Source organism: Harpegnathos saltator, unplaced genomic scaffold (assembly GCF_003227715.2).
Source record: "Harpegnathos saltator strain DR-91 unplaced genomic scaffold, Hsal_v8.6 scaffold176, whole genome shotgun sequence".
In the NCBI taxonomy this organism is placed as follows: Eukaryota; Metazoa; Arthropoda; class Insecta; order Hymenoptera; family Formicidae; genus Harpegnathos; species Harpegnathos saltator.
In genome coordinates this window covers 250,001-275,316 of record NW_020229957.1, presented here as the reverse complement: position 1 = coordinate 275,316, position 25,316 = coordinate 250,001, and the positions used below count along the sequence as shown (strand labels likewise).

The 25,316-nt window shown below is 49.3% G+C and overlaps 1 long non-coding RNA gene across 1 annotated transcript; it reads right to left on the bottom strand.

Moving 5' to 3' along the window:
- Positions 1 to 17,663: 17,663 nt before the first annotated feature.
- LOC105180636 (uncharacterized) lies at positions 17,664 to 22,490 on the bottom strand. The gene is made up of 2 exons (XR_849553.2): positions 21,349 to 22,490; positions 17,664 to 19,400 (listed from the first exon to the last, which is right to left on the bottom strand). It is a non-coding gene; the product is annotated as an uncharacterized LOC105180636 (long non-coding RNA).
- Positions 22,491 to 25,316: the final 2,826 nt, after the last annotated feature.

Sequence of the window (25,316 nt, the reverse complement as noted above, 5' to 3'; positions counted from 1 at the left end):
GTCATTACATTAAACTTTCAGTGGAATGAAAGTGGAAATCTCAGTTGGTATTATGGCAGAATAATAAATTGTGAAACAAATGTGGGCATTTCGCTCGGAATCTCTGTTGTATTTGAGTTGAGAAAATTTTTAGGAGTTTATTTGTGGTGCATTAATAATCAAGAAATATTTTTAGTCTAAAGAATATCGCACACGGCAATTATCGCGTGCTTTCAGCGAAAGATTAAAGATCCACGCCGCACGGAGAAAGCGTAAGAAGCAGCGAATAAATTGATGAATCACAGCAGATAATTTCGCTTCACGTTCTCGATGATTCTCGAGTGTGATTGATTTGCTCGCCGCTTAAGTCTTACTGGCGAGTTCTTAAGTCGCGCCACGGTTCTTAAAGTGCAAATCGCGCGGGCGATTTCCCATTTTCCGACCTTTCCGAAATCACGCCGGAGAGACCGGCGTCTCTCCGTCGGTGCGGATCGAAAATAAACTGCGAGGCAGCGAGCGCTCGGTTTTTGCGCGATTCGAGCGATTTTACGTCGCCGATCCAAATCAGCATCCGTGGCGTGGCTTGCCGCACCGTTCCATGAGGAGGAACCGATTCGAATCGGTTCATGTTGGCCGTCTGGAAAACGGGCCGAACCAGTCGAAGGTTACCGAATCGAGCGAGCCCGCGACGAATCGACTGCGAAAAAATGTCGGCCGGACCGGTTTCGCGGTTCCGCAAAGTTAAGGAAATTACAGGACAGATCAGCCACGCACGGACAATCGTTTCGCAGGTGGTGCGCGCTGGAAAATTCCCCCTATCGCCGGCGCGTTCTGTGTCTATTATCGTACAGCACCTTTCACAATCGATCCATGTGCACGACACGCATCGCCGCATAGCGGAGACAAATGAAAATTTACTGTTCAATAATCGGCACAGGCCGTAATTCTTAGCCGATTGACACGATTTTTTTTTTAAATTGATTGTTGAGAAATTTCCAACAAGACTGTGGAGCTCGATTTTCGAAAAAGGCCCCTTGAAGTATCAATAACAATCCGGAAATTATTGTTAACCAGAAGGTTTGAATTAGAAGCATGTTATTTTCAAAGTCGCTTTCGCACTAAGCTACCTTATATGTGAGGATTTCCAAGGTCGCTAATTACGAATCTGATGTTAGAATCAAGATTTAACTATTGACAGCTGTCAATCTGGCTGGCAATGAAATGCATGTTATTCCGGATTGTTATTAATATACAGAGTAAAGCACTTAAAACCACCTGAATAACTTTGAAAACATGCAAGATAGAAAAAAATATTAGGCAAGGAAAAAATGTTTCAGACACAAAAATTGTGTCAGATTAATTGGTAAGAAAAAATGATACAACAAAAGTGAAGGTTTTCATTTAAAAAATTCAAAGCGACCTTCCTGTAACCTTGATGACGCTGCTCAAGGTCATACTAGTATTGCTATGTGATGCGTCACTTAAAATCCTACAACTTTTATATCTAACGTCTTTTCTATCTTGCATATTTTCAAAGTTATTCAGGTGGCCCGTCTTAAAAATCAAGCTCCACAGCTTTCTTGGAGATCAATTTATTAACGATCAATGTAAAAAGAAAAAAAATTCCTCTCGCGATCGGTTGAGAATTACGATCTACAGCCATTTGTGGACAATAAATTTTCATTTGTCTCTACCGGGCAACGAGTCGCGCGGCGCCATTAACAAGGTTCACAATGATATTTTGCTTGAGACTCTCGGTGTTATTATCTCGTTGACCGAAACACACGTTAATTCGCGGTTTGAAGCTCAGAAATGTCGTTTAGTCAGATGGCAATCAGCTCACTCGTGTTTGGACGCTCGCTCAAGTTTGGGATAATAATCTGATGTCAATGCAGTCTCGAGGAGCCTTTTGTCTTTGGACGTTCGAAAGAAACAGGCTGCGTTCAATTTTGCATCCTCGGTGCATGCATATCGAGAACGCAAATACGACGTTCCCGAAGAGTCATTATTTTTTAATGTTCTTTTGTATTTACAAAAATAAATCGACACGTATCTGCAAGTCTCTGCAAAAAAATTCCTGAACATAATTAATTTTTTCGGGTATCCAGAGATAAAAAAATTTTTTTACTCGTGGGACCTATATCGACTTCCGTTGATTTATAAAAAATATACGAAGAATTTACATAAGCAAAGGATCTTATTGGAATATCGTGCTGAATGTAGCTAAGTAAACATGTTCGAATTGCAAGAACTTTAAATTTATCAGTTAGACATCAACTTGTTTATGCAGATAGAATGGCTGAAAATCGCGCGACGACTGTGAGAAAGAAGACACAACAAAATAGACTGTTAAAAGAGACGAAATCGAGAAGGGGGGCGAGAATGAGATCGTATCATCGGAGAGGAGGGAGAGACTTCGAATAACTTTACAGAATATTTTATCTTTGCCTAGTACTTGTTTGATCACTAATTCAATATCGCTCCGATAAATAAGACACAATAATTAGTCTGGATTTCTATCGAAACTATCATCGTGAATTGCACGGGAATTAAATGGCTTCGTTAAATTGATGAAAATCACGTAAAAGGTTTCTGTCCATTCTTTCGTTTGTGGTTGTCTATTTGAATTATCTTCCACGAGTACAACATTCCTTTAATATACAGGATATTTCTAGCTGAAATAGGTGGCTAGTTTATGGGAGCATATTTTACTTACTTTAGCGATGATTGCGATCAGTCGTGAGAAAACCCACGAAAATACCCGTGTTTCGTTTAGCCGAACGTTATCGGCCAGTCTCTGCGAATCATCTCGACGATAGTTTATGAAAATATACCGAGCACAAGTATCCGGGCAGTAAGAAGGACAGTTGGCCAATGTTAATTTATATTAACTTATGAAAAATAGCCGCTGGAAAATAACAGCGTTAGTTTATGTTCAAAGCAGCCAGTCAATATCGTACGCGTCCGAAAACTCTTCCTTTTCGAGCACACAAACGCTACTTTTTTTTACGAGCGTAACAGGACTCTGTTGCAGAAATGGCCGCGAGAGTGACGAAAAGGTCTCGAAATATCTCCAACTTTTCTGACATGGGATAATAATAGGATTTTTAAATATTTCGGCCATAACAAGATGTGACACTTGTTCGCTTGTCTTGGGATGTCTCGAGAAAAAAAATAAAAATACAAAAACTCTTCCAATCCCGCGAGCCCGCGCACGAAAAATCCGTGTATGCCGCGCAGTGGGTCCTCCTTTGCCGATGGCTGCTGTGGCAATTAATGTCAAGAGAAATGTTTCGTTATTAATAAATCACCTCGGAAAGTAAGTTTCCAGGCTTGAGTCAAGACGGGAATACATTCCGAAAGTTTCATCAACTATTTCGGTAGCACCGTGTCCGTCGCTGACGATGAGGATTCAAATGGGGGATCGAAACGTTCGATTTACACGGATGCGCACTTAGCTGGTTAATTTTGGACAACAACATCGCGCCCGAACATCCGCGGCTCGGACACCGCGATCAGTCCGCGTTAATTTACCGGTCAACCGTTTCGGCGCCTTTCAATTGACAATCGCGAAGAATAGCTGACGAAAAATAACCGCTTGGCAATGCATAAAGCGAACGATCGCTCGCGCGTTGCTGTTATTATCAAATACAAACGAAGCTCTCACAACGATAACTAAAATTAAAATTAAAATACAAATTGGGCAAGTAAGAGCTAAGAGCCGGTGAAAAGGCGCAAATGACAACGCTGGTGGACAGGCACGATTACAAAGTATTTATTAAATTAATCACAAACGTCTCGGTCCTATTTCTCTGGACCCCCCTCAGTGTAAACAAAAATAAATAGATGAATAAAAAAAAGATAATTCTTCGTCATTTATAGATAATTTTCACACTTTCTCGTCGTTGAGCGTTTGCATCCAGATCAATTTCTTCTCAAAGACACGCTTTTTCATTGCGACATTTCCTATATTTTTTTATATATTTTTTTGTTCACACCAAAGGGAAGGCCCCAAAAAATTGGAACGAAACGCTTGTAATTAATTTAATAAATACTTTGCAATTATGCCTGTCCAGCATTATCATTTACGCTTTCTCACCGGCGCTAGCTCTTACTTGCCTAATTCGTATTTTAATTTGACTACTATCGTAATAATTGTTATCATCGACCTGTGATTCTCACCACTACTGTTGTTGCATCCACCATTATCGTTATTCCGCTCGATCAACGGGCCGGTGATCCCTCCGATGGCTACGGACGCGACGACGTACGACGTAAGGACAAAGCGAGTCCGAAGGAAGTGCAGCCGAGGAGTGAGAATCAACGCGGGCTGCCGGTGATAACGGACTTGAAGCTATTTATAGACGGATTAAAAATCGTCCATCGGCTCCGCGGCACGCAATCGATCGCGGCGCGGTCGTCGCGGCCGGTGCCGGTTGAGTGGCGCACGGCGTTACGATTACATTTTTACGAATCGATCGTTTCTCCGCGATTTCTCAAGGCCCGCTGTATCTCTCTCCTCCGCGACGCAGCCACACGCACACGCACGCAGGCGTGAATCTCGCGCCCCCCGCCCCCTCCGCTGACCTCGCGAAAGCACGCACGATCATTTTCACGCAGTTCGCCGCGCTCGCTCGCTCGCTCGTTTACGCGAGACTCCGCGGTTAATCGTCTCGAGAGAGAGAGAGAGAGAGGGAGAGAGAGAGAGACGTCTCGCTTCGCCGTCGTCTCTATTCAGCCGCGAGCGCTATCCAGAACGCCGAGCGGACACGGGAACGGGGACGGAGACGGGCGAAGGAAGAAGAGCGAGAGAAAGAGACGGAGCGAGCAGCAGAGAGAGAGAGAGAAAAGGGTTTTTCAGCGATCGATGCTTCTTTAGCGTCTGCCTCGGCCGAGCGCTACCGTGAAATTCGTTTCGCGCGATGATTCATAACTGTCCGTAGCCTTGCTCATTTACTCGCGAGAGAGCGCGAGCGCGCGAGCGAGCGAGCGAGCGAGCGGCTACGCATCGTCCGCCCCTGTGACTCGCGGCCGGGAGATTGTGGACCAGTTTCCTTTGTAGTTCGGCGCGAGAGAGACTTTGTTCTAGGTATAATCGATGCTTCTTGCGCGAGCGAGCGGCCGAGCGAGCCCCGCTAGCAAGAAGCAAGAAAGAACGCCGCGGCATTATATCGCCGCCGCCGCCGCCGCTGCTTTCCGTCCGTCTTTTCGCGGCCGGCTCGGCTGCGCTCGCGAAGCGCGATGAAATCGGTTTCGGAAGCGCTTGGTTTCCCTTACAAGGTTCGCAGGCTTTAAATTGACTCAAGGTGCGTTCCGAAATCAGTTTCGGAAACTTCAGTTTTCTGGGCTGGTACGAGGCTGGTAGGCCTTGAGCTAACTTAGATGCGTTCCGTAATTGATCAGCTGATCAATCATCAAGATAATAAGTAATAAAAAATCTATCCATTTCCTTATTTAATATTACTCGTACTAAATTAGTAGCTAAAAGCAAGTTTGTAAACAGAAATACTAGATGAACGTCCAAGCGTGGTCAGCTGATCAATTATGGAATGTATCTACGTTAAGCCTTATTAACCTTATCACTAAAACCAAAGTTTCCGACACCGATTTTGGGGAACGCACCGTAATTGATACGTTCCGTGATTGATCAGCTGATCAAAATAATGAGTAATGAAAAATCTATCCATTTCCTTATCTATTATTATATTACAAAATTGGTAGTTAAATCCAACTTGGCGGACAGAAATACTACAGGAACGTTCAAGCGTGGTCAATTGCGGAACGTTAATCTACGTTAATTTTAGGCTTAACAACCTTACGACTAAAACCAAAATTTTCGAAACAGATTTCAGAACGCACTTTTAGATACGTTCCGTAATTGATCAGCTGATCAATCGTCAAGATAATAAGTAATAAAAAAATTTATACATTTCCTTATCTAATATTACAAAATTGGTAGCTAAATCCAACTTTGTAAACAGAAATACCGCATGAACGTCCAAGCGTGATCAGTTGATCAATTGCGGAACGTATCTATGTTAATTTTAGGCTTAACAACCTTATGACTAAAACTAAGGTTTCCGACACCAATTTCGGGGAACGCACCTTTATAATACGTTCCGTAATTGATCAGCTGATCAATTATCAAAATAATAAGTAACAAGAAATCTCCATCCATTTCCCTATCTAAAGTTACAACAAAATTAGCAGCTAAAACTAAGTTTGTAATCAGAAATAGTAAATGAACGTCCAAGCGTGGTCAGCTGATCAATTACGGGACATATCTACGTTAGTTTAAGGTTTACCGACCTTGTGACTGAAACCAAAATTTTCGAAACAAATTTCAGAACGCGCTTTCAGATACGTTCCAGATAATTGATCCGCTGATCTGAGAATTATCGAGATAATAAGTAACAAAAATAAATTGAAAGAATTTATTCGTTTCCTTATCTAATATTACAAAATTAATAACCAAAACCAAAAAGTTTGTAAACAGAAACAATGCGTAGCTGTGCGATAGCATAGCTGTGTGAACGTCCAAACGTGGTCAGCTGATTAATTGCGCAACGTATTTACCATCGTTTAAGGCCTGCCAACCTTATGACTGAAGCCAGACTTTCCGAAAGCGATTTCGGAAGAGGCCTGTTGCCTACGCGGGACACGTCTTGCGAGAATCGCGCCCGTGTACGATCAATTGTCCCGCGAAGGAACGGCACGTCAGCTGTATTTTTTAATCCCGCAAGAGTCGCGCGGTGTATCGGCGCGGTGGAACAATCGAGGGAGAGAGATTAAAAGAGGGGACGGAGCGCGGCAATAAACGACATGCGTTTATATACGGGAAAGATTCGCGACGCTGTCAGAATCGTCGACGAAGAAAAACGACGTGTCTCCCTCTCTCCCTCTCTCTCTCTCTCTCTCTCTCTCTCTCTCTATTTCTACCTTCTCCCTCTCCCTCCTCGTTTTTCCCATCCAGCCTGTTTTTTTCCCCACTTTTTCTTTTACTTTTTCCGACCGCCCGAAACTACCCGCTCTCGCGAGCTCGCGCGCGCGCGCGGCAGCTCGGGTATTTAACGGCGCGTTAAAAAAGTAATGCGGAAATATAATGGGAAACAAAGGAAAGAAAGTTTCCGCGCGCGCGCGCGCGCGCGCTCGCTCGCTCGCTCGCTCGCTCGGGCTCCCAACACAGCGTGCCGCAGTTTTACTCCCCCGCTATTTGGTTTGGATAAAGAGCTACCTGTTTGTTTACGTTTCGCTTTCAGCCGTTTGTACTCCCTCTCGACGGTGCGCGCCGCGCTGTGTGCGCCGTACGTGAGTGTGTACATGTGCGCGCACGTGTCCCGTGCATGTGTGTGTCCCTCCCTCCCCCACTTTCCCGCGCTCACACTCTCTCTCTCTCTCTCTCTCTCGCTCGCTCTCGCTCGCTCGCTCTTTCGGCTACAGCGACGTGGTTGTATCGCAGGCGATAAGCAGTCGCGTGTGCATACAATCACCGCGAGTGGATCCGTTTCGCAGACACTCGACACGGCCCCGTATCGTAATCACCGCACAAAAAGCATGAAAAGCGAATTATCGGAAAAGCTTTATTATCTTCGATGGGAGAGCGAGGAAGGAAAAAGGAGGAAGGGGAGAGCGCGGTGCGTCATCGGGAAAAATTGCGAATTCGCCGCGGCGCGGCGCGGCGGTCGGCTGCGACGATTAAGAGGAGATAACGAATTTCGCGCGTTATCGGCGAGTTATCGAATTCGTCGAGATTTCGTTACGCGCGCGCGGCTTGCGATCGGCCGGAATCGTACGGCAAAAAGTTGCTCGGCGTCAGCGGCGACGAAACGATGTACACGCTGTTCAATCGAAGCACGTTCGGGACATTGTCATCCCCGCCGCTCGTCGCCATCTTGTCCCAGCTAAATTGTCCGACTCGGCGCGACTCGTGTGCGAAGCGATTGATCCTTCGAGCCGATGAAAGCATCCGCGAGATCCGACCGACTTCGCGCAGCCGAGCTGCCGCTGATCGTTTCGGCGAGTACGCGCGTCCGCGCGCGAGCGCGCACTCGCCGCTCGTCTCGATATTAAGTGATCGATCGTTGGCACGTAATAACGTGACGCAATACGGCGGAACATTCGGCCATTGTGTCGAGACGAGCGAGAAAGCGCCTGCATAGGGACGCACGAAACAAGACGGAACCGACGGGGGCAGGCAAGGCGGGAAGGTTCATCGACCAAACGAACGGAAACGTAACAAAAGGAGCGAGAAAAGCCGCGCGCGCGCGGTTCTACGCGCGTTTTCAACGGACGGAGATAATAAAACGCGAAACTGGATGAACGGCGGCGTATCGCCGAATCGCATGCCGTTATCCGAAGAATAGGACGAAAAAAGGACCAACCGACGAAACGGGGTGAAACCCAGCCGCGCACGCGTGTGTGTGTGTGTGTGTGTGTGTGCATGCGTTTCCGCGTATGTGTGCGTACGTGTACGCGTTGCCGCAGAAAGTCGTAGCGTGGACTAAGGGAGGAGGGCGAGGGGGCGAGCGGGCGAGATGTGGAGTTCTTGGAGGATACGGGCTGAACGGTTTGGCTCCGTTTATCACCAGGAGGCATACATTTTGCAGCATCGTGACGTAGAAGCACGAGTCCCGGCGTCGCGACGGGGAGCGTCGTTAAGAGACGCGGTATCTACCAACGATGTCGACGTCGACGTCGACGTCGTTTCTCTATCCTCCTCCCTCTCTCTCGCTCTCTCTCTCTCTCTCTCTCTCTCTCTCTCTCTCTCTCTCGCTCTCTCGCTCTTTCTCTTTTCCTCTTTCCACTTCTCTTCCTTTCTCTCTCCCTGCATCGCCCCCTCCCCCCTCCCCGGGTCCCCGTCTCTCCGCTCCTTTCTCACTCCTCTCTGATACCGTGGAACGTCGATATTCCGGTCGGAATTGGGCTCGGCAATTTTAAGAGGATCAAGATCACGGGTGGCTCGCAAAGACGTCGCAACGACGCGCCCGACTAATTAGCGAGCGGGCAAACACATTGCGACGGGCCGAGGGAGAGAGAGAGAGAGAGAGAGAGAGAGAGAGAGAGAGAGAGGGACTATCTTTCGGCATAGCCAGCGCTTTTCTCGAGACCGCGCCGGCACGTTTCAGAAGCGTGTCACGCTTCGCGGGAGACGAGAGGACGCCGGGAACTCCGTTCTAGCCTAGCGTCGGATCGATCTGTGTGCGGACTACTCGATAATAGCAACGCGTACAGATTAAAACGGATTAGGTGAAACACGTAAGCTGCGACGTAAGCGAGAGAGGCGGCTGGCGAGTTGGGGATTGTCGAAGGAGAGCGAAGACCGCGTTTCCCGAAGACTCGCGACGACGATCGACGAAGAAGACGCGGCGCGACGACGAGACGGATGAAAGGAGCGACCGAGTGAGGGGAAAGGGATAGAGAGAGAGAGAGAGAGAGAGAGAGAGAGAGAGAGAGAGAGAGAGGGATGCGAAAAAGCAGCCGGTGAGATCCCGTGCGTTTTCGCCCGCTCCGCTTTTTTCACGCCGCTCCGTGGGTACCTGCCGGGGGAGGGGGGAGGTAAAGGGGGGAGGGGGGCGGCGGAACCTAGGGGAGGAGGAAGAGAGGCGCGGGTCGTAACGCGCGGCGGGCCTGAATCGCCACGCCTGTAGGAGACTGACAAGAATTATTAGTGGGTGAAGGTAGCCAGTAGCTGAGCCGAGGATCAATACTAGGCAGACGTCCGTGTGCGGTGTGGTGGAGTGCACTTCTACACGGCTCTAGGCTAGGCTAGAGCTACGAAAGGTTGGGACGCGCGCGCGGACGGAGCCTTGGGTAAGGTTGGATCGTGGGACGTCTACTACGTAGACGCCGGTCCCCATAAACCAAGCCGGCTGACTTGACAGTGCCGCCATGGGGGTTCCCGCTATAAGAAGAGGAGGAGAAAAAAAAAAAAAAAAACGAAGCGTAGTACGCTCGGTTAGCCGTGCACACCGCCGCCGCCGCCGCCGCCGCCGCCACCGCCGATCCACGACGTTCGATTTTCACCTCCGAGCGGATAGCCAGCGAGAAGGGAAGCAGTGGGAAGGAAGGAAGGAAGGAAGCCGAATTCGCCTCGAGCGTAATTTCCGATCACGCGTAATGCGCGTGCGCGAAAGTTGCGCTTTGGGGAATTCGCTCGGGACACGTCGGGATCACACACCGGGCGTCTCGAGTTTTTCCGCACCTCCCGCACGGCGAATCCGCGAATCCTCTGGAGAGAGAGAGAGAGAGAGAGAGAGAGAGAGAGAGAGCGCGCGTCATTTGGGTTATGACGAAAAAAAGGATGTAGTGCAAAAATGTTCGCGCGCTCAATACGCGGGCGATAACTCTGAGGTACGTCGCGAGGCAATTTCCGAGAGAGCATACGCAGCAACAGGCGATAATGATAATGATAATTGTCATAATGATGAGAATCTGCCCTTATCCTGGCGAGGCCTGGGGATCCTGACGAGAATCGCGCGAGAGCCGCCCCTTCTCGGGGCGAGAGAAAAATCGCGTGCGGCGAATCGTGAGGGAGCGAGCGAGAGCTGCGTCTCCTCGTTCGCGGTTGCCAGTGTTCACGGAATCGTATACTCGCGATACGCCGGCTGAAAAACGGCGACTTTGAGTCCGCAAGCACGCGTTCGCTTCACTTGTGCGTTCGCCGTGAAGTGGGTTCTTACGTAACGGCAGGCGACGCGGCGTAACCGCGAGCCGAGGGCGCGATTTTTTCCACGCGCTTCCGCAGCGAGCGAGGCTAACGCGATCTCGCCGTGCGAATTAGCGGCGGAAGGCCGTGCGTTCACGATCGATGCATTTTATGATCGGCCGCGGCGGCGGACACGCGGCGAGGCAACAAAAATAATCCGCCGCGCCGCGCGCGCCCGCGCGCGCGCGCGCTGCAAGAAGTTGCGAAAACTAGTTAAACCGCTTCAAGGTCGGGACCGTGAAACTCGTTCAATTCGCGCTGCAATTCCGCGCACACATCCTTCGCTCGGGCTTCGCCCGCAGCGCCAGGCAGATCCGCGCGGGGAACTATCGAAATTTTACGATACTTCCGGACCGCTCCGGCAGCGCTCGAAACGCGCCCGTTGTCGCGTTGCCGAGACGACTCGCGGCCGGCGCGCCGTTAAGCTGGATTCACACTATCCGCCTAGACACGGTGGGACACCGTCGCTTTCTCCGTCGGGTCCTTCGGCACTTTCGCATTGGAGTAGGGATCCAACGATTTCCCGAAATATCGATAATTTTGAAAAATATCGATATTTGTGTAACAAAATGTATACATACAGGAGGGTATGCGTATAAAGGGTGCGCACGAAAAATTTGAAAAGATCTTTCAAAAATTTTTATCTTCGTATAATTTATTGTCGTATATTCTTATTAGAAAATATATAATGAACCGCAGTCACATTTGTCGGAGATCACCACATACATGGAGCGGGAGATCTATTACGGTTCCACGATTCAGGTGGAAATTATAAAAGTGAGCGAATTTACTGGACGCCGAGCGATTACATAATATATATTCTAGTGAATTCACTCACTTTTGTAATTCACACATCTCGGCCGTAGAACCGTAATAGGCCCCCAGAGCTGTAACTGAAAAATACGAAAGTCAGTAAAATTCACATCGATATATCCATTTTATCGGAGACATAAAACTATCGATAAATATTCGATATTTGTCTCTCTCGATATATCGATATTTCGATATGATCGATTTATCGTTGCATCCTTATATTGGAGCAGCCGCACTGCGTCGTCGGCGTCGCGTCTCAACCCGTGCCTGTGAAAGGAGGAAAAAATCAGAGAGCAGACCGACGGACTTTTTTCCGTCCGTTGTCGTCCAGACGGACATGTGAATCGAGCTTACTGCTGGATTCGCTGGAAATCGCGCGACCTCGGGTCGAGAAATTCGACGCGACCTCGTTCTGTAACACACCGAGCGGCAGCCGATCGCGATTCCGCGAAAAGCCGCGTGGGAGAGAAGGGCGCATGCGTGGGCGCGTAAATTAACGTCATCGAGTGATAGCTGTGTTTTAATACGCAACGTAATTAGAGGGTACCATCTCGGCTGCGTTTGTACGTTCGTGGCGGACGACTCGCGCGTGGGCGCGAATGTCGCTCGCGGAAAACGCCGCAGTGTGACGCACCGGCTAATTTCCCGTGCGGCGCATCTTGGCTCCTGCCGTTGCTGAGAGATCTCGAAGAACCGCGAGCTGATCGCAGCGCTACCGCCGCGGATCAGGTGACTCGGAAAATTCGCTCCATACGGGCGAGCGAACGTGACGAGGCAATTTTATCTCCTTTCTCTTTCTCCTTCTGCCTCTCTCTCTTTCTCTCTCTCTCTCTCTCTCTCTCTCTGTCTGTCTGTCCAACGCGACAGGTGGAAGTGCCTCCAGTTTGGAGGCTGAGAATTGCCGGAATTGCGAAACCTGAAAAGTCTAGGCAGACATTATAAAGCTATCCGGGAAAGGAACGAGAGAGGACTCGTTCAATCATTCCCCTAGATATAGAAACCGCTGGATATAAAAACGAAAAATTCCCTAGACGCAAAGGCGGCAAAAGTCACGGGGCGGAATGAATCATTGCCGTTAAGAAAGCGCTCCGAATAATTCCCTCGTATCCGCCGTATGGAATGAAAGCGCATCTCAGCGGGATTTCCTACAAACTTATCCCTCGCGTTGTTAAAGCTCGCGCAGACGACGCGCGCCGACGAAGGGTGAGCGCGTCTCGCCTCGCCTCGGCGCGTCGTGCTGCGTGCGGACGAGCGAGCACGCACACAGACACGCGTCCGCCCACTTGTCCGCGTTCGCGCAAATGCTGATGATCATTCACGCCACTGACCTACTCTCTGTGCAGCGAGCTTCACCCTCCGACGCGGCGCGACGCGGCGCGGCGCGGCGCGGCGTGATGGCTGGGGAAAATGGGGACGTGGAGAGGAAGAGAAAGAGGGAAAGAGAGGGCGCGAAGTGCAGCGCGCGCGCGCGCGCGCGGCAGAGCGAGCGAGACGCACTGTGCGTAGACGAGCCGCCAAGAGTGGAAGGAGACGGAGATACGGAGAGAAGAGGACAAAGGAGCGGGGGGCAGGGGGAGGGGGAGGGCAAGATGGGAGAAGAGAAGAGAGGAGAGGAGAGAAGAGGAGAGTCCGCTGTCTGGTCGGTGGGTCTGGGCCTGCGTAACGACGCGTGCACGTCGACGGTGCGAGTACGGCGACGAGGGTCGAGGGTTGAGGGCTTCGTGCGAGTCGCAGGGTGGCGCGGTGGGAGGTGAGGGAGAGGGGAAGGGCGGTAAGGGTGACCGCGGGGGGACGACGAGGGGATGCGGGTGGGTGGAGGAGTGTAGTGCAGGGCACGAAAGGAGGAGGCGAGTTGCAAGGGGTGCAAGTCGGCTGTAGTAGTTGAAGGGGCAAACGAAGGGGGAGGGGGGTGAAGCCCCCGAGCCGACCGAGGGGCGGCAGGGAATACGGAAGGCTACGATTGATCCGTGGTCGCCCTCCATCCTCCTCATCCTTCTCCGTCCTTCTTCTTCTCCTCCATCTTCCCCCGCCCCTGCCTCTTCTTGCCCCTTGTGTCCCTTCCGCGCCCTTTCGTCCTCGGGCTCTCCTCTTCCTCCTCCTCCTCCTCCTCCTCCTCCTCCTCCTCCTTCTCCACCCCGCCCACCCGCCGCTCGTCCTTCTCTCTCACTAGCTCTACGTCGCGACCTCACGAATTCATTGTGCGCTTCCGGCTCTCGTCCTTTTTCTCTCGGCGGCCATTAGCTGTCCGTTCGGGGGTCGCCTCTTATTAGCATAGTTGCAAATTCTATGCCACGACGCCCGACAGCGACGGCGACGACGACGACGACGACGACGACGACGACGACGACGACGACGACGACGACGACGACGACGACGACGACGGCGGCGGCGGCGGCGGCGGTGGTCTCCTCTTAACGCTTGATTGGAGGTCGACACGACGCTTTGCGCCGCACCAGGTACATGCACGCGTTGCTTGGAAACTGGACGGTGACGAAGGAGCGCCGAGACGGAGAGAAGGGATTCGTTCTCGTGGCCGTTCGCGCCGTCACCGGACTCGCCGAGATCTCCGAATCTCAGCTCCCGACGTTTCCGCACTTCTTTCTGCTCGTTTTCCCCGGCTGCGGCGGGTCCTTGCCCCGATCGATTAATAACCTCCTCCACGGAGCGCGGAGGCTCTTCTTCGCAATTTCGTTCACGATCGATCAGCCGTGTTGTTACGCCGTTCGAACGGATACGACAGTGTTTCACTCTGCGAATTAATCTCGAGGGCGAGCCTTCCTTAAAGCTGCGCGCGCGAGAAGCGGCACATCCGCGGCCATTCCGAGGACTCGTGAATTATGACACGCGCGAGTCCTCCACTCTGCAACTGATCGTCCAATTTGTGCATGCCGTATACCATTTCCGACGATAACGACCTGTCGCTTTCCCAGCTACTTCGCGACTCGAAGCTTCACACAGCCGCGTAAGAACCCGCTGCTCGTTTCACGCATAATTCTTCGAACGTCAAAGCCGCTGACGCATCTCGCGGGCGTCAACAACGTTACACGAAAGGCGGCTTTCGCAATTCGAGTTTGGCCGCGCGATTAATATTCCGCTCTCGGTGTTGCTGATTGATGATATCGCGTTTATCGAACGGGACGCGGCGGCGAGTCCGATTATCTGTCGCATTAAAAAACGCTTTCGACGCGCGCGCGCGCATTCATTCGGGTGTTACATTTCGATAAATGGAACTTAACAATCGATCGTAGAAATTGCCGCGGATCGGCCGTTTGACGCGCGCACCTGGCCGCGTGCGTGCGTATGCGTGTGCGTGTGTGCGTGAGTGCGCGATCCCCAACGGCCCCTTCCGCCGAACCCCCCCTCTCCCTCCCCCCGCCGCCGCCGCCGCCGCCGCCGCCGCCCTGCCCCGCGCTCGTGGCGCGCGTCCATCTACCGTAAACAGAATTATACAATACCGAACGCGCGCTACCATTAATTAGCGTGACTTCGTGTCGACGGTTGCGCACGCGCGCTCGCGCTTTCATTTCAGCCATACTGACAAAATGTTTTTACGCCCCGAAACAAATTGCGGACTTTTAATTGAGATCCATCGCGCCGATGATTCGGCTTGCTCGAAAACACTTCGCGCTGTCCCCCGTCAAGCCCCCCGGCCGTCCTCACCCCCCCGCGCGCGCCGGATTTCCGCTCTGGGGAAACGTATTTTCGGAATAATATTTCCCGCTAAGCAAACGACCGACGCCGCGAGCCCGCGAAATTCGCTCAACTCTCCTCCCCCCCTCCCCCCGCCGCACGCCTGCCATTTTGCGCTTCCTTTGCCCCTCTCTCTCTCTCTCTCTCTCATGCCTCTCTCGCTTTTTCTCTCGCTTTTAGCTGGATTAACACGGTTAACGCGTTTGCACGTAGAAAGTCCGTAAGCGTAAGTTCGCGAGGAAACCGACCAATCAGAGTCGATCGTTCTCCGTGCGCCAGAGGAATAATCGACTGTGATTGGCCGGTGGTTTTCTTACGTGACCTCACGGTCACGGTTAACATTCCTCCACGCGTAATGGCTCTTACATCCGCGCTCGCCGTCGCCGTCGGGAAGTCGCAGGCGGCGGCGTGGAAAATCTCGCGCGACGTTATCAAAGAACGCGTCGCCTGCGCGATGCATCAGCGCGATATCGATGCGTGTGGTATCGATAAGGATGATCTCGCGCTACTTTCGGGGAATGTCCGCCGGACATTCCGCAGGACGTGCTGGCTGAGGCAGGAGGGAGGGGGTAGGGATGGAAAAATGCGATGGAGATTGCGGCTGGTAACGAGTTCGCCTCGCCGAGATGCGTATTAGCGCGAAAAAGAAGAAATAGGAAAAAAAGAAGCGTTTTATACACGGCGAGAGATGTATTACTTATGTATATAGCGTGTCGAGCTCTGATTACACGGCTTGTAAAGCGGAAAAGTTCCCGCTGTTTCTTGAAATTCAAGTATCGATCGAGCGCATCGAAACGCTACCACGCGACGAAAAAACTCGGAACACGACCGGCTCGGCCGAGTGGCGATCGCGACTGTATACTTTGTAGCGTAATGAAAGACGCGAACACGCACGGGAATAATCGGTTACACCGACGCGCGTCCCGCGAAGCGCGGCTATTATTGCACGGCGTAATGAATATCGTTACGTAATACGCCTATTATCGCGTAAAATAATTAGTGACGATCCGGTCCATGAGAAAAATAACGCATCAGCGCGACCGTCGGATGAACGCGTATTCTCGCCGCTTTTCTCTTCCTGCCTTTTTCCTCGCGAGTGCTTCGTGTTCGGAAAAGTTCCGCCAAGTTTTCAAAATCGACAGCGTAACGTCTTCCTCCCTCTCTCCCTCTCTCTCTCTCTCTCTCTCTCTCTCTCTCTCTTTCTCGTCGCCCTCAATTCGGGTACGTCGCGGCGATTAAATGTTGGAATAATTCTTGTTTCTTTTTCTCGGGAAACAATGTGGCTCCTCTTTTCTGTTTTCTTTCTCTCTCTCTCTCTCTCTCTCTCTCTCTCTCTCTCACACGCGCGCGCGCGTAGCTCCGCCGCGCCTCCATCGGCGAGATCCATCAAATTTTTGAGATTGACAACGTAATGTCTTTCTCTCGTCGTTCAATTCGGGTGATAACGTCGATTTTATATACGTTAGAACAATTTCTCGCATCGAGCTAAACAACTTGGCGCTTGTCTTTCTTCCTCTTCTTATTCTTCTTTTGCGGAGATTCCGTTCTGTAGGGACAAGTACATCAAATTTGACAGATTGACGACGCGGCGACGCACTGTGGTGAATATCAGCAAAATTCTGGCCAAAATCTCTTAGAGTTGTACAAATGTAGGAAAATAGACAAAACTGATAAGGATAAACAACAAATTTATATTTAAAGATAATAAAAGATAATATAAACAGTTCAATTAAATTATTAAAATTATTAAGATTAAGATTATTGAAGTCAAAAACGAATTTGTGTATTCAATTTTTTATTTTCTTAGGTAGAGCTTCAGTATATCCGGTTATTTTCTGTATATATTCTAGCAAATATTTACTCCGTGCTTCAAATTTAGTCGAACGACAAGATAACATTATATCCATTATTTCTCTTCTTTTTAAAGTTACTTTATTACATTGAGAACCTAAAATTAAGTTGTAATTATTGTTGAACTTGTCTTTTAATCTTCTAAAGAATAAACGTAAAATTTCGTAAGTATCTCTTACATGTTACAAGCTACGCGAAATTTTGTTCTCTTTAAATGTTGTGTATATAACTGTTCGCAAATATTCGCAGAATTTTTTTTTATATTCAAATATTAGACATATAAAGCTATAACACTATAGCACGAACTTGACTGAATATCGTAGAATTGAATACTTTTTCCGTAAGTTAATAAAAACTATTATTAACTTATGCAGCAGCTCATATCCGCTAGCTTTTAAAACGTTAACTTATATTTTTTCATTATGTAATAATATTGAATACATTCTACAAACCTCCAGCTACTGAATCCATATTGAATTGGACTATAAATAATATATTCAGTGCTTCAACACGATACGGAAACTTATTTCAAATTTGACGCTTCTAAACGCAAATGCCACAACTCTCCGTTTCGAAGCGCAGTTGACAATCAGTGTGGCGCTTTAGGGACATTAAAATCACTAACTTATCTTCTCTGTTTATTCAACTTAAAGTTAGCATACATTTCAATTCTTAAAGTCTACTTTCATTTTTTAAGTTTTGGCCATAATTTCATTGAAATTCACCGCTGTGCGACGTAACAAGTTCTCTCGTATTCTGATGTATGTAAAATTTATTATATAAATTTTATGCATATACATTATATATATATATATATATGTATATTACGTATTTTATATATTTTGTATGTATGCATGTCAGAATAATTTGTTATCGAGCCAAACAACTTAGAAGAGCGAATGCGTTGCTGCAAAAAGCAGGGCCTTTACCGCAGGGACCGGTTGTGATTGTTTTCCTTCTTCCGAATGACACCGCGAATAAAATGGCCCGAAACCGAAGGAACGTAATATTTGAAATGCGTAAACACTATTTTCGCGCGTTCTCGTTTATTCCAGCGCGCGTCGCGTTTACTCGATTGAACGTGCACGCGGCTCATTATATTCCTCGTTAAATTTTTACATCGTCAAATTATAGAGCGCCCGTCGCGCGATTACTCAATTCGGAATCATATTCATTCCCGTCGTAGCGTGCGCGCGGCGTGAAACAAGCTTTATTAAGGGGGGAAACACCACTGTGACGAGCCCAAAAAGAGGCCCTTTTTCACGAATGTTTTTACTACTTAATGAATTATTTAAGGATTGGGGGAAGAGTATATTGCTAAAGACACTTTGAAGCTTTTTATTTTGAAAATTATTATTTTTAAGGCCCCTTGAATGAAGAAAAAATGTTGGGAATGTTAGAAAAATCGAGGCGTTTTGTTTAACGTGCCGCTATTTTGAGAAAAATTAATTAAAAGAAATGGCTGCTCCCAACGAAAACTACATTTATGCAGATTAAGAAAATATTTGATTTTCTTTTTCAGATGAACCAGGTGCCAGAGATATCGATCCCACCGTTGGAAGAAGAATATTTTACGGACCGGCACTCTGTTGTATATATCTTTGTTAATTTCTATTATGTTTCAATAAAAATTTGTATAAAATTACTTCGAAGTATCCTTAATAATATACTCATCCCCCAATCCTTAAATAATTCATTAAGTAAAGTAAAGTAGTAGCAAAAAGTAAGCAGTAAAAAAAATTCGTGAAAACGGGCCTTTTTTGGGCCCGTCAAAGTGGTGTTCCCCCTTAATAAATATCTCTGCGCAGCACACGCGCGCGCGGCAACGGCAAAGCCGCGTCGTGCGTTATCGAAGTAGCACAAGCTGCCCGTTACGCAATCTCGAAAGAAGCTTTCTCGACGACGACGACGACGACGACGGTGGGGGTCATCTCAGGTCATCCCAGACTCCGAATTTTCGGAACGTCGACCTTTTAATCCACATGACAACGGAACAGTCGCGACCTCCACGCCCGGACTTGTGTGATTTCTCTGGATCATCCTTAATCCTCGTTCGCTTGATCCGTGGACCCGCACAAATACATGTCACACGATATCTGCCGATACCTGCTACGACGATTATGTTAAACGTGACGATTTTATTGTCCGTCCCCTCTATCTCGCGCGCGCCATCGCGCGATAAGCGATTTCGGAGAGCACACGGGGTGTCGGCGAAGTCGAGCTCAGCCTTGGAGATCAAGTGCCTTTCCTTCGATACATTTCTCCTTCCTTCTTCCCTCCTCGTCCCGAGCGAAGACACCATGATGGAAAAACAGCCGACTCGTGCGAGGAAGTCGCACACACCGAGGCGATAGATAAATGGCTGAAAAATAACATGTGGACTTGAAAAGCGCCGGAATGGCGCCATTAGATCGTGACGTCACGACACACGATACCCCGCCGCGGCCGAGCCAATGGTCGCGTTCGGTGGAATGAGGCGCTTAGGAAGCGCTTAGCGATTCGTGAATCTGATTGGCGTGCGGTTCTTAAGCCTCTTTGCCGCGATATACCGTGACATCATGCGAACGGCGACCATGTTCCCGGGCGCGTGTGACGTGACACGTTTTCCCCAATTCCTCACGATCCTTTATGAATTTTTACGCAACGCGCGCAAACGCATTTCAAACGGAGGATAATATTCGAATGTTTCATGATCGCTTGACGAGAGAGTTTCGTCAAAGTTCTTTCGCATTTTGCCTTTTCTTCTCTTCGACATAGGACGTATCTCCATGTAACAGGGCCTTGATGATTCGCTCAAACGGACACTTCAGGAGTGCGACAGATGAAAGGACGGCGCGAGAGACGGAACGACGGCAGGTGCGCAGCTCGAGCGTGAATCGACGAGCGATTTTCCGCTCGCTCTTTTCCCAGTCTTAATTAATAGCACGAAATGCAACACAGGCGAGTCACTGGCGAGATAAGTCGTCTATCGCGAAAAAAAAGCGCACTTAACATAAAAGATTTCTATACCGGGCAGATACCGACCGCGCTGTCGCGTCGTCGTCAATTACGCGCGTTATCGTGGCCTCGAACGTGGCTGCGATGTGTGACGCGAGGTATTTAATCTGTCGCGAGACGCAACACAAAAGAGAAAGAGAGAGAGAGAGAGAGAGAGAGAGAGACGCAACATAACATCGGCCGCGCGCGGATATGGTATCGGCGTATCAGCCTGCACGAATGCGCGAATTCCAATTTTATCGCCACAATGCGGCGGCGTATCAGTCCCGGGGCATTATAAATAGGTTAGCGGGATATCCCTGAAGTTGGCCCGCGGACTCATTAAGGTCATTGCACGTGGAGGAATTTTAACCGTAACCGTAGGGTCGTAGCTGAACCAATCACAATCGAGTGTTCTTTCTCTCTCTCTCTCTCTCTCTCTGGCGCAAGCAAAACAGTGTCGACTGTGATTGGTTAGTTTTCCTACGATCTTACGGTTAGGTCTCGTCTACAATGGCTGATTTTTAAGTTTTAAGAAACTATAAGTATCAATTTAAATTGTAATTTCTAGCCTTAAGTAAATTCGACAATTCCCAACATGTTAAACAAGCACTTTAAGCCTTAAGCGTTAGGAAACTGACGAATCACAATCAAAGTTAAGGAGAATATTCGGCTGTAATTCAAGTCAAGTTCTTAAAGGTTAAATCATCTATTGCACGTAGCGCACTAAGCCTAACGGATTTCTTCCCTGCAAAAGCCTTTAAAGCGCGCGATCGATGCCATTCGAGTCTCTTTGGACGCGAAACATACGCAATCTGGCCGGCGCTGGTCGCAGCTCGACCAGCGCTTTTCTCTCTCTCTCTCTCTCTCTCCGAAGCGAAGGCGTAGATCTCGCGACACGACGGATACTCTCTCGGCAATCCTCTCGTCTCGGCGAGACTGGCCGTTCGAGGCTGAGCTACTCGTATCCTCGTATACTCGCGGCAGTTTAATCAGGCGTTTTCCGCGAACGTGTCGTCGCGAGAAGCACGTGTCGCACGCGCGTCAACGCGAGACGCGTAAGACGGCTCGCCGGTTGTGCGATATGCGGTGCTTTTTTATGAAAACCACGAGATAAGAGACTTTTCTGCGTCGTGGCCGGCTGAGAGGCCAGCGAAACTTGCGAAATTCGACTCGGCGGCTGCGAAATTTTCCGACCGCGGCTCGCTCTCGCCGCCCGTAATCCGCGCGCTGCGCGAATATTGGAAACGCGCCTTTCCGTTCCGCAAGCTGGAACAACGCCGCACGAGGCGTTTGTGCGAGGAAAACGCAACGTTGGAGGTATAAAGACGTACTTGGCGCTGTCGTCGTGCGTCCGGGAGGCCTCGATCTCTCGCGCGGATTTTTGCCGAGCGTTCAATCCTTTTAATCCTTCCCGTACGACGGAGCGCCATTGTTGGAGCCAAATAATGCTGTGCTGACTGCGGCGGGGTGGCTTCGACCGCGTTCCCGAAGCCATCACAATTGAGGTATTTTCTCTCGCGTATGTATAATTCGCGATAACACGCTCGCTTGTGTGACTTTTCTCCGGCGCTCTCTCGTAACGCTTGCAACAAAACAAAACGAAGCAGTAACAAAATATCATTACTAACGGCAAAAGTATCATATTGATATAATATCAAAATAAATACTGTCTATTATGCTATAATAAATAATCGTCCTTTGCACACATTTAACGTCAATCTATACTCGACCATTACCGTGTTTTGCACACCGAATAGTAAAAACTGTTCGTTTCTCATAAACAGAGAAACTAAAATCAAAATATAAGACATGATACTGTATGCGATATGATATCAAATAGATTTAAATATGTAAATGTAACTTAATGCTAAATACAATGATTTAATAACGGGACGTATACAAACGTCTAATCGACGACTTGCAAAAATATCAAACCGCGGCTCTTGAGATCTAATAAGCGAGAAACGTCAACGACAAGGTCGTACCAATTTTTACACCAATCAGAATTCACGACACGACGCTAATACAAAGACTCACACGCAGGGGAGGTTAAATCGTCCGTCGCGATATGTTCGCGCTACGCTCGCTGGCCTCTCCGCGATGTTCCCACGAGCGAAAGCGAGGAATCAAATCCGCGGGCAGTTTGAGACGACGCTCCGTGACTATTTCAATCACTCATTTGATTTCTTCTCTCTACGTACCGTACGGCGGCAGCGGTGGCGGCGGCGGCGGCGGCGGCGGCGGCGGCGGCGTCATTCGGTTATCGGCTACCGCCACGTATTCGCCGCCGGTCGCTGAGAAAATTCGATCTGTCCTCTCGCTCGCACTCGGCCGCGCCGTCTCGAGATAACGACGAGATTGCGACGCGCCGACGAGCGAAGCTGTTGCATGCCGCGCGGGAGAACGCGCGAGTCCGGCCGATGATTCAACGATCACGCTCGCGGTAATTGTCGCCGCGGCGCGATCAGGAGATCCGACGAGGAGCTTCTCCGCCGCGCGCGCTCTCTCTCTCTCTCTCTCTCTCCCGCTATACTCAGGCTTACCTAATAACGCGCGCGCGCAAAGATGGTACTTTTGGACGACGTCACGCGCGCGACGTCCGATATGCGCTCTCTGGCCGGCTCGCGCGAGGCGCTCGCACAGTTCTCGCACAAAGTGTAAAAATAAAACGCGCTACACAGAGACAGAGAGATAGAGAGGGTAGGGAAGGGGGTGGAAGGGGGAGACGGGCTCTCTGGCAGTTCCGTTCACGCAACGCGCGCGCGTACCGTGCATTACCTAAGAACGCGTAGACGCGTGATTCGACGTAACCGACGCGGCAATAAAAACAGAAAGAAAAGGATACGAAGCAGGGGGAGAGAGAGAGAGAGGAGAACAACGGACGCGTAGTCGCGCGTGCAACGCCGGACGATCGACGATATACATGCGGCTTCACATCGGCCACAGACGGACGATAATCGCGTTTGACACGCAGGACCACAGGTGTCCGAAAGCACGAACGCGACACCGGCTGGCCATCTCTCTCTCTCTCTCTCTCTCTCTCTCTCTGTCTCTCTTCTCTCTCTCTCTTCTCTCTCTCTCTTCTCTCTCTGCAAATTTTTATTTATTTAGTAGAACCTTTCCTTTCTGCACTCTTCATGCTACCGAACTGCCGAGACTGCTGTCTCTGTCTCGGCTCGCTCATGATGACTTTGTACTGCGAGTATAGTAAACTGCAAATATAGTTGCGTCGAGTTTAACCGTCACCCGTTATCATCAACATCATCATTATCATCGTCGTCACCATCAACATCCTGATCGTTAGACTTGTTGTCCTTCGTGTTTCTCATCCCATGTATCTTCTGCCGTACGCAAAATTTTTCATGATTTGTGTGGGATTTTTGCGGGGTTTGAGGGAAATCTTTCATCTTTTTGTTTCTTCGTGCTTGTTTCTTTCCGAATCGAATGATTCTCTTAAAGTAATCAAAATTGTTGGATTATTGCGAGTATTAGCTTAGATTAGGGTCAAGTTAGGCTTATTGTCCCTTTTGTTTCTTATCCTATATATCTTCCGCAGTGCACAAAATTTTTCATGGTTTTTGCGTCTTTATGGGACTTTTGTGAAAAATCCTTCGCCTTTTTGTTTCTACGCGCATTTCTTTTCGAATCAAATGGTTCCCTTAAAGTAATCAAAATTGTTGGATTATTGTTAGGTTAGGTTAGGCTTTTTGTTTCTCATCCCATATATCTTTCGCAGTGCACAAGTTTTTTTGTGCCTTTGTGGGATGTCTGTGAAATCTGAGGGGAATCCTTGGTCTTTTTGTTTCTCCTCGAATCGGATGAGCTTCCCTTAAAATGACCGAAAGCACAGGCACCGCCGCGCGCCCGCACGTGCGATAAATTTTGTATCGGTTCTTTTGTAGCGAATGGATTCCATTTTCGAATTGGGCTGATGAGTTCAAGTGGTAATTGTGCGGCGGCAAATATTTCCGCCGGCGCGAGAACTCGGCTGCATTTGTCGCCGGAGTCTGAAAAATGCGCTCAATAGCGGCGCTCCGAGAGGAACTTTCGGTGCGGTTTTCTCGCAATGTCGCCGGTTCGCGCTGCAACATTGCGTCCCAGCAATGGCGATTTTGCGGAAAACGCACAAAAGCGATAAATCATGAATGTTGTTGACCGTTCGCCGGCATGAAATTATTAATTACGAGCCGCATGCGGGAGAACTAGCGGGGTAAATATCGACGCACCGACGTGCCGCGGGCTTCGACTTTTCTAAGATCAGAACGCTGGGACCGCACACTCTTTCACGCATCATCGCGAGTTCATAATCATTTCGCTGGTAATTGATGAATAACGACGGCTTCATCATGGCGATCGAGCGACATTCTTTTTCTCCGCACGCGCGTGTCGCGCCGCTCTCTGCTCGTTCCCACGTGCACGGCAGCTGTCGTTTTCATTGTGTGCAGCACAATTTTATTTACCCCACATTTTCGCTGCGAGTCGCGCAACATAACGCCACGCGGTTATTATTTATTCACAGCCGCGTCCCGGCGACGCGAAGTGACTCCGATTTCAATTAGCGCTCCGAGACTTTCTCAACGCCGCGAGATCGCGCGATCGATCGCCGCCGCGACCGCTCGGAACTCGCTCGGCTTGAGGAACGACGCTGCGAAAAGAAAGCCTTCGCAAGTCGCGATTATCTGAGAATCCACATGGAAGAGGAATACACCGGCGCGATGTTAAGCGCGTTTCGAAATCGCTTTTGGACACTTTGATTTCGAGTTACGAGGTTGGTAGGCCTTGGGTACCCCACTTGGGTACGTCCCATAATCGATCAGCTGATCCGTGCGGCCGACTTTACGATACCGGGAGGGATTCCCGGCAACCAAGATAGTAAGTAATAAAAAATCTATCCATTTACCCATCTAATGTTACAAAATTAGCACCTGGACGTTCGCACGCACAGAAAAATAGTGTACACATCTACGAGGGTCCAAGCGCGATCAGCCGATCAATTAGCTGGACGTATCCAAGTCGCTTCGCGAGGCCTGCCAACCTCGTGACTAAGATCCAAATTTCCGAGTTCCAATTTCGGACAACGCAAGGGTTGTCGCGATGTGAAAAAAAGAAGGACATTCGCGTCTTTGAAAGTTAATTTGCCAGGGGCTCGAACATCATCGGCCCCTTTCCGGCTCCGAAAACCTCCGCCCGACCGGGCGCGTACCTTGGCGGATTGATTCACCTCGAGACGGCCAGCGCGAAAAGCGTCGTCGGCCGCGAAAGGCCAAAAGGGCAGCGCGCGAGCGCGTGTTCCGCGCTC